We start from the raw sequence: 10,313 nt of genomic DNA on the forward strand, positions 1-10,313 counted from the left end.
CCCATTTACACTATCTCTGCTATAAACAGTTATCTTCCAGAGGGGTCATTGAAAATGCGATACCTGCGAGTAAAGGGAGAGGGGCCACGAGTCCGAAGTTTTTAACAATAGGGAACATAGATTCTATTCAGGGTTGGATCAAGGGTGGGTCTCGTGCAGTTCCGTAATTGTAGGTGAGTCTCCATGGAATAGTTTCAGGAAAGCGGTTCTGGTAAGCAGAGATGATTATCAATTGATGTGGCATAGCAGCCATCTTGTGATTAGCGGGAATGGTGTTGTGGGGATCTGCAGCATGACTTATCCTCGGGTATCTGGCTTCCCTAAGAATGGTAGAGTAGTTCCTGTTCTTCCCTGAGTTAATGCAGGGCTGGTAACCATCATCTTCTCACTGTCCATAGGTAGAGAAAATCCTCCTGTACAATATATTTCTCAATTGGTTTAAGACAGCTAAAGATTCTTTCTGTTGCTTATGGTTGTAAGTTCTTAATCCTTGTTTTTAGCTTCAGCTTGCTGGCCTGGAGGCCACACGTCCATGGGGGGTGGGCCACTGCCAGTCGCAGCCTTGGTGCGGGGCCCGGAGGGGCCACGCAGGACCCGGGGGGCCGCGCAGGACAGGGAAGGGGGGGGCCGCGCAGGACCCGCCACCGGTCGCAGCCTTGGTGCGGGGCTGATTTTTCCTGAGATTAATATCAAGTTTAATTCCATAATTAATGGTCAGAGAAGATACTGGATATATTTCTATGCCTTTTAATCTGTAAAAGCTGTTTTTGTGCCCTGTCATGTGGTCAGTCTTTGAGAAAGTATCATGCAGGGCTGAGAAAAGGGTGTATTTTGTCGTTTTTTTTTTTTTTTTTTTTTTGGAGGGGTGTGGAAAGTTCTATAGATGTCTATAAAGTCCATCTGATTTATGGTATCATTTAGGTCCTGGATCTCTTTGCTTATTTTTTTGTCTCACTGACATGTTTAAAGGAAATAATGCGGTGTTGAGATCACCAACAATCATTGTGTTATCTCTTTATAAATTCTGGATATTAAAAATCTATCTATGCAATACCAATACCATTACTATAAAGTTAAATTTGATCATAAAAGAGGATTTTATAACATAATGAAAATAAAAGTTGCTGACCAAATTTAATTTAATTTAACTTTTGTTTTTCCAAGCTCTGGCAAATTAATTTAAATATATGAGAAAATATTCATAAACATTTAATTTCTAAAGAATGAAAAACATAAATACATAAAAAGTATTTAATCAATTTTATTTTAAAGGATAAAAGCAAATTATGTTCAGCTATTGACAAATATGAAAGGAGAAGGAGTTATAAGTAACTATTCTTATATCCTAAAATTAATAGGCTGCCTTCTACTATGAAATTGTATAGTGCAAGCAGAAGAGAATATAGTTTTGAAATCTCTTTATATACTATTGTTCTCCTTCTGAAATTAAACATTCACATACTTTTGAGCCTCTTTCTCTATAACACTACCTAAATGAGTATAGGCTATTGGAATATTGAGAAACAGAGACTAAAAATATCCCCTAGTAACAAAACCATCCAACATTTTCCCAAATGTAGACAGGATGAGAAAGGAACAGATCATTAAAGTGGTGTTTTATTCTAAATAAAATGCCATTTGGAATGCAGGAGAGGGATGAATTGGTATATAAATCCTTTCTAAACAAAAACTAAAAATCTTATCAATAATACAAGAATAATAATTACATTAAAACTACTTTCAGAAAGAAAATGTTTTTAGTAATATGGGAAACACCAGAGATTACATGGAAACATGGCATGTTACAAAATTATACTGCTTTAATATCTGACAGGAAGAGCTAGCTGATTCTCTAAGAATATTCATTTTTTAAAATGGAAAATGGCATTTCTTCTCTAATTTTAATAATCTTGCAAAGCAAGCTACATGGTGCTGAGTTCATGACATTCTCATTTACAATCTAGCTTGCGAAGACTCATTTTTTAAAATTGTAATTATCTTCTCCAGGTGGCAAAGTTAGTTAAGGCTTTTTTTATAATTCTTGGAAAATGTTTTATGAATTTCTCATTATGACATACTAAAAAGAGATCAATCAAACTTTTCTCAGATCTGGATTGTTTTCACAAATTAAAATGAAATTATTTCTATAACTATGTTCTCAAAAACTATATGCTTTTCATCTCTAGTAAATCCTATGTATGACCTATTGTCTTACAATAAAATCTAAATCCCTCATCCCTCTTTTATATAGCCTTACTTATGTAATGAAAATTCCATTCCCTAATAAAGAATGTTCACTGGGAACCAGCAGTTAGCGTAATGGCTAAGTCGCTGGACTCCCACGTAGTCGACCGCGGTTCGTGTCCTGGACCCGGTGGCTTAAAACTCACGCCGGGTGCGTGTGCGTGCGTGCCCAAGATCCCGAGAGGAGAATGGAGGAGAAGGGATTGCGTCTTAATCTCTGCAGTAGTCATGGAGTCATTCAGAAGTAGGTTATTTAGTTACCATGTATTTTATATTTTCTAGGGCTTTTACTGAGATTAATATCAAATTTAATTCCATCCTGGTCTAAAAAGATGTTGGATATAGTTTCTGTGCTTTTCAATCTGTAAAGGCTGTTTTTTTGTCCTATCATGTGATCGATCAATCTTTGAGAAAGTACCATGTAGGGCTGAGAAAAATTTATATTTTGTGTTTTTTAGGTGGAAAGTTCTATAGATGTCTATAAAGTCCATCTGATTTATGGTATCATTTAGGTCCTGGATCTCTTTGCTTATTTTTTTGTCTCACTGACATGTTTAAAGGAAATAATGCGGTGTTGAGATCACCAACAATCATTGTGTTATCTCTTTATAAATTCTGGATATTAAAAATCTATCTATGCAATACCAATACCATTACTATAAAGTTAAATTTGATCATAAAAGAGGATTTTATAACATAATGAAAATAAAAGTTGCTGACCAAATTTAATTTAATTTAACTTTTGTTTTTCCAAGCTCTGGCAAATTAATTTAAATATATGGGAAAATATTCATAAACATTTAATTTCTAAAGAATGAAAAACATAAATACATAAAAAGTATTTAATCAATTTTATTTTAAAGGATAAAAGCAAATTATGTTCAGCTATTGACAAATATGAAAGGAGAAGGAGTTATAAGTAACTATTCTTATATCCTAAAATTAATAGGCTGCCTTCTACTATGAAATTGTATAGTGCAAGCAGAAGAGAATATAGTTTTGAAATCTCTTTATATACTATTGTTCTCCTTCTGAAATTAAACATTCACATACTTTTGAGCCTCTTTCTCTATAACACTACCTAAATGAGTATAGGCTATTGGAATATTGAGAAACAGAGACTAAAAATATCCCCTAGTAACAAAACCATCCAACATTTTCCCAAATGTAGACAGGATGAGAAAGGAACAGATCATTAAAGTGGTGTTTTATTCTAAATAAAATGCCATTTGGAATGCAGGAGAGGGATGAATTGGTATATAAATCCTTTCTAAACAAAAACTAAAAATCTTATCAATAATACAAGAATAATAATTACATTAAAACTACTTTCAGAAAGAAAATGTTTTTAGTAATATGGGAAACACCAGAGATTACATGGAAACATGGCATGTTACAAAATTATACTGCTTTAATATCTGACAGGAAGAGCTAGCTGATTCTCTAAGAATATTCATTTTTTAAAATGGAAAATGGCATTTCTTCTCTAATTTTAATAATCTTGCAAAGCAAGCTACATGGTGCTGAGTTCATGACATTCTCATTTACAATCTAGCTTGCGAAGACTCATTTTTTAAAATTGTAATTATCTTCTCCAGGTGGCAAAGTTAGTTAAGGCTTTTTTTATAATTCTTGGAAAATGTTTTATGAATTTCTCATTATGACATACTAAAAAGAGATCAATCAAACTTTTCTCAGATCTGGATTGTTTTCACAAATTAAAATGAAATTATTTCTATAACTATGTTCTCAAAAACTATATGCTTTTCATCTCTAGTAAATCCTATGTATGACCTATTGTCTTACAATAAAATCTAAATCCCTCATCCCTCTTTTATATAGCCTTACTTATGTAATGAAAATTCCATTCCCTAATAAAGAATGTTCACTGGGAACCAGCAGTTAGCGTAATGGCTAAGTCGCTGGACTCCCACGTAGTCGACCGCGGGTCGTGTCCTGGACCCGGTGGCTTAAAACTCACGCCGGGTGCGTGTGCGTGCGTGCCCAAGATCCCGAGAGGAGAATGGAGGAGAAGGGATTGCGGCGTGACCATCCCCCATGGGGGGTGATTTCTCACTTTCTGTCTCTCTGTCTCTCTCTGTCTGTCTGGCGAGTGTACGCGCCCTACAGTGAAAATCTCTCAAAAAAAAAAAAAAGAATGTTCATTCACCCAATAACAGTACCTAAAGACATTAAGCAAAAACAGACAGAACACACAGAAGACCTAAATCCACAATTTTAGTTGGAATTTTCAACATCTCTCTCTTAATAAAGAAACAGTAAATCAAGAATAGATATGAACCCAAAAAGCCCCATGTATCAACTGTATCTAATTGATGTTAATAAAGCTCTATACCAACCAGAGCAAAATACATATTCCTTTCGAGTACACATTGAACATTCATCAGTATGAATCATGAAACCAACCTTGTTTTTCTGTCCCGGAACTTGAAATGAAACTTAAACAATTTAAAGGAAACAATATCATCATAAGTAAGCACCCTAAAAATAATGGAATTAAACTAGAGATAAATAACAGCAAAACAACAGGAAAATATTGAAACATGTAAAAAAATACTTTCTTTTTCTTTTTCTTTTTTTTTTAGAGGAAGACTTTTGCTATAGTTCAAATGCACTTTCCAAAAAAAGAAAGTGAGGCCCCCTCCCCCAGGGGGGTGGCCATGCTACAATACCCTCTCTCCTCCTCTCAGGATTTTGGGCACACGCACCCGACATGAGTTTCAAGTCTCCCGTCCAGGACTCAAAACACAATCAGCGCGAACCAGCAGTTAGCATAATGGCTATGTCCCTGGACTCCCACGTAGTTGACCGCAGTTCGTGTCCCGGACCTGGTGGCTTAAAACTCACGCCGGGCACGTGTGCGTGCGTGCCCAAGATCCCGAGAGGAGAATGGAGGAGAAGGGAATGCGGCGTGACCATCCCCCCTGGGGGGTGATTTCTCGCTTTCAGTCTCTATGTCTCTCTCTGTCTGGCTGGCAAGCGCACGCACCTTATAGCGAAAATCCTCTCCAAACCCTTATAGGGAAAATCCCCCCCAAAAAAAAAAAAAAAAAACACACAATCAGCCATGTGGGAGTCTAATACCTTAACCAGTATGCCACCTGCTGGCCCAAAAAATACTTTCCTTTGTTTTTTCTTTTTTTTTTTTTTATTTTTGGAGATGTTTTTGCTATAGGGCGCATGTGCTCGCCAGAAGGTCACCAGAGAGGCAGAGAGAGACAGAAACACAGAAAGCAAGAAATCACCCCCAGGGAGGATGGCCTCGCTGCAATACCTTTTCCGTTCTCTCTGGATCTTGGGCACGCACACATACACGCCTGGCGTGAGTTTAAGCCACCAGGTCCGAGAACTCAAACCATGGTCAACCACATGGGAGTCCAGCGACATAGCCATTACGCTAACTGCTGGTCCCCCCCAAAATAATTTCAAACAATCTATGATAAAAGAGGTTAACACAAGATAAATTAGAAAATATTTTGAATTGAAAGAAAATGAAAACACAACATATCAAAATTTGTACAGTTTATGCAGTGTTTGTAAGAAAATGTATAGCATTGAATGTTTATATAGAAGAAAGATTTCAAGTCATAATCCAAGTTTCTATTTTTATTTCCCACCAGAAAGACCATGAGAATGTAAGTACTCACTCCCATGGAGATGATCACATCACAATCCCTTCAACTCCATTTCTCACCTTCTTTTGGGATTTGGGGCATGCATACACACATGACTAACATGTTTTTCAAGCCACCCGGGCTGGGACTTACATGGTGCAGTCAGCCATGTGAAATCCAGTTGCCTTAACCACTACACCACTGGGTAATCTAAATTTGTATCTCAAGGTACTAGAAAAAGAAGCTCAAAATAAAGTGAAGTCAATCAGAAAGCAGGTTATCTTATAATATAGATAAGAGCAGCAATCAAGAATTTGAAACAGAAAAACAACAGTGAAAATCAATAAAACCAAAAAACTGATTCTACGAAAAGATGAATCATAAATAATAAAAGATCAATAAAATGAATAAACTTGTAACAAGACTGAACGTTTTTCACAGGCTTGGATTGTTACCCTGGCAAATTTTTCAAAATATTAGGAAGAAATAACAGCAATTATACACATCTTTTATGACAAACATTCATCTATGTTTTTCCAAGATTCATTTGGAAATGATTTGTGTATGATCACATCAAATGCTGAATGTGTCAGCACCCCGAAATTATGTGAAAAGTACACAAACTAGTATATAAACATTCACAAGCAGAGATGACTCACAGAACTACAATGTTTAAGTTTTATTTATTCCATTCACATGAAAGTAAGTTTGAAATTTCCATAATGTATAAAGTCAAAATATGGCTATTTTGCAGTTAACTGAATGCGTAAAGTAATCTATCATTTTTTCAGTAAAATCACCCTTTAGAAACATTACATATGCCATTTTTCTGATTCATCCAGGGAAAGGAAGGACAGAAACACAAAGGGAGAGAGGAAAAGAGACAGAGAGAAACCAAAAAAACAGTGTTTGATTCTCATCCATTTCATTAGTTGACCTATGCTCAGGAATAAACTGAAAATAACTCAGCAATTCCCTCAGTTGACCTCAGTTCGTCAGTGTCTCTCCTGAAATAAGCAACTCTCCTTTTCAGTGTGTATATGGATAAATATGTTTATGTATTAAATGTACATGCATATATAGGTACGTTTTTTAAAAAGGGAACAGGACCAGCACCAGAGTCTATTGGTGAAGGGAGCTGGGTTCCACATGGCCAACCCTGGTTTTAATCCTTACCCTTGTAACTTGAAAAACATGCTGGGTATGTATGTGTGTATGTCCCAAATCCTGATAGGATGGAGAGATGGAGAAGAATGGATTGCATCATGCCAATATCACACTTGGGGAGAGTGCTTCCCCTCCCTCTCTGTCTCCCTTTTCTTTCTCTGTCTCTCTGCATCTCTCTGGTGAGTACACACACCCTTTGGCAATTAAAAAAAGAAAAAAGAAAGACAAAGAAAAGAAGCAAACAAAGAATGCCCTACTGTATAAGAACTCTTCAAAACAGATAAGAGATGTTAATATGGTATCATATACTATAAAGACTACATGATAATGAATATGGTCTGAAAAGATTGAAGAATGAGAAAGGCTTCGGAAATGAAAGAGCAAAACAGAAAAAACAAATACACACCGTAGTTAATGTGGAATAAGACAAGCACAGTACAGCAAACCACTGTGGTAAGCAATCACACTAACTAAAGCCTACTTGGGGCCAGCAAGTGGCCTAGTGGTTAAGGCACTGGAGTTACACATGGCTGAAGGCAGTTCAGTCACCACAGCTGAAACTCACGCTGGTGTGCATGTGTGTTCCCAAAATCCCAAAAGTAGAATGGAGGAGAAGGGATTGCAGCATGACTCTCCACACTGGGCGGGGGAGGGGGGTGATTTCTCACTTCCCCTCTCATCTGTCTCTCTCTGTCTCTCTAGCAAGTACATGTGTCCTATAGCCAAAATCTCTACCAAAAAAAAAAAAAACTTTCACCTACACACTTTCTAAGATATTTTGTCACACCAACTATCTCTAGTAAAAATGAAAGTATATGCTATTGCTATCAATGAGATTAAGATTACATCACTGTTTAAAGATGGGCACTGTAATGTTTCTCTAAGAGTCTGAAAGTCGCTTTGACCACTTATAAATTATTCATGTAAATATTTTAATGAATGTTTTATTTATTAACAGGTGAAAAATAACTGAAATTATTGTACTAGAAATTCTGCAGAACTAAAATCACGTAGAAGCCCCCAAAATTCTCTTAATGACTCACATTCAGTTCACTTATTAATATTTCCCTTAAATGATCAATTCAACAAAATCTCCTCTTAAAAAAAAAAGAAAAAAAGAAAAAAAACACTCTCCTTTTGACTTTCACTGTATTTTAAGTTAAATATTAAATTGAAAAATATCTTCTTCTTTCTGTGACTATTCATAGACCCCAATTAGACAAATTGCAGCCCAAAGTATGCTCCAATTAATGACCTAATATCATTCTCAAAGCATATATTATCCAACGTATTTTGTACATTTTTTATTATCTCCAGTCCCATACCACCTACCAAAGAAAGTCAATGCCATGTATTTAACTTGCATCCTTCTATACTTTTCTAACAATTTCTTCCATTGTTACATTCATATCCATCAAAATACATGGAGTATTAGTTAGGGAAAAAGGAAAGAATTTGTACCCAGATGAAAGACAGATTAGCATGTAAGCTATTATTTCTAAATGAGATCAAACAGTTCAAAAGGGGTACAAAATTTAATAGTTTCATTAATATTATGTGTACTATTATTTTGTAGGAGTTGTCTTTCTGTCTAGCGTGTTATTCGTTCTTATAAAAAGGAGTAATGATTTAATGTAGGACTTTTTTAAGGAATATAAAACTATTTATTGACCACTGTTCACCAGTATTTACAATAAAGTAAGCAATATACCGTTGGGTAACATTACTACAGAGTTATGGGTGTTCTTTGCTTCTGCTGAATCAATAACCCAAATACTACAAAGATTGAGGCCTACACGTAAGGAATGAATTGGGGTTAAGAAAAGAAACATGCACAATAGTTTAGATCACAGATTTGTTCACTCATTTATGCCAGCAAGTCTCAAACTGCTAACCTCTTTAACCATCTGATTAAGTTTCCATGAGCCAAATCTTAGACATTTCATGAATAATGACCTTTTAGTCAATAGAGTATAAGGATTTCAACTATTTGTAAAGGAAGTTTACTAGAGGATTAAAATGCCCACTTACAGTCTTTCTTAGCTAAACTCGGGGATTTGTCGGTTTTTGTCATCTGGAAGGGGAGCTTGCTGGTAACCATACACAATTTCTCCTTTCAGGAATTCTGCAAATAAACTATTGAACTTACATGACTACAGACAGATAAAAATTCTGATATGGTTGCTTTTAAATTATCCAGTTTAGATCGCCCAATTACAAAATCATTCATTTGAAAGGTTATGGCTTCAGAAAAACTTTCCATTTAATTTGGAGGAATTTATTTCTTATTCTGAGGTTGCTCAACGTGACAGTATCTCAGACATACAAGCTTATACACAGTTTTTGTTTTGGTGAAGGTTTCAAAAACAGAAGGCCATTTACGTATTATCTTATGTATACAAACACATAAAGACGGAAAACAAAAACCCCAGACTGGTACTGAGGCATGTGAGTCAAACACAAGTTCATGACAATAAAACATATCCCCAACATTTAGAAAACCTGTTCCCAAATGCAGAGGACAAAATACCATGGTATGAAATGTTTTTTCCCAATAAGGAAGCAACTACAGAAAAGCTTTTACGTGTTCAAAGTAACCAGTGCTATTGGGATGCAACCCCCCCCCCCAATTCCAATTCCCCAATACTATTTTCAAAACAAACACATCAAACTTGATTTTTTCCATTAGAATGCAGTTATTTCTCCACACTAGTAAATCAAAAGCCAAGCCCGAGATTTTATATATATAAAAACAATGCAAACAATTATTGAGTTTCATCTTCTAGACAAGAATGCCAAGTTAGTCTCTCTTCATGAAAAGCAATTACAATTTGAGGACACTTCATATTTGCTTCTTTTGCCAGCACCAAGTCGGCCTCATCTGAATCTTTCCATTTCATGAGAAGCATCCACTCTCCACTGCTGTCTGTGGCACCAAGTACTCGTTCAGGATCAAGACCCCTGGCAAAACCTCTTGGTTTATCTGCAGCATCTCTCTTCTTCTTTGATTTGCTATCGTCAGGTTCACTGTCAGAGTAAGATTTTCTCTTTGTACTGTCTTTCTCTTTATCAGCTTTTTGAGAATTAAGAAATGCTTCAATTAACTCTGGACAATCTGCATTGTCTTCTGGTTCCCAAGTATTGGCAGCACCTGTAAATCCCTTCCACTTCAGGAAATATTCCACCTTCCCATTCACTACGCGTCAGTCCAGTACTTTTTCCACCACAAATTCTTCAGGCCCAGCCTCTTCAACTTTTTCACTCTTT

The 10,313-nt window shown here is 36.0% G+C and overlaps 1 pseudogene; it reads right to left on the minus strand.

Moving 5' to 3' along the window:
* Positions 1–9,700: 9,700 nt before the first annotated feature.
* Positions 9,701–10,313, minus strand: part of LOC102483230 (chromobox protein homolog 3 pseudogene) — an 8,445-nt pseudogene continuing 7,832 nt past the window's right edge.

The sequence above is a fragment of the Tupaia chinensis genome, unplaced genomic scaffold, assembly GCF_000334495.1.
Source record: "Tupaia chinensis unplaced genomic scaffold, TupChi_1.0 Scaffold144025_1, whole genome shotgun sequence".
Classification (NCBI taxonomy): domain Eukaryota; kingdom Metazoa; phylum Chordata; class Mammalia; order Scandentia; family Tupaiidae; genus Tupaia; species Tupaia belangeri.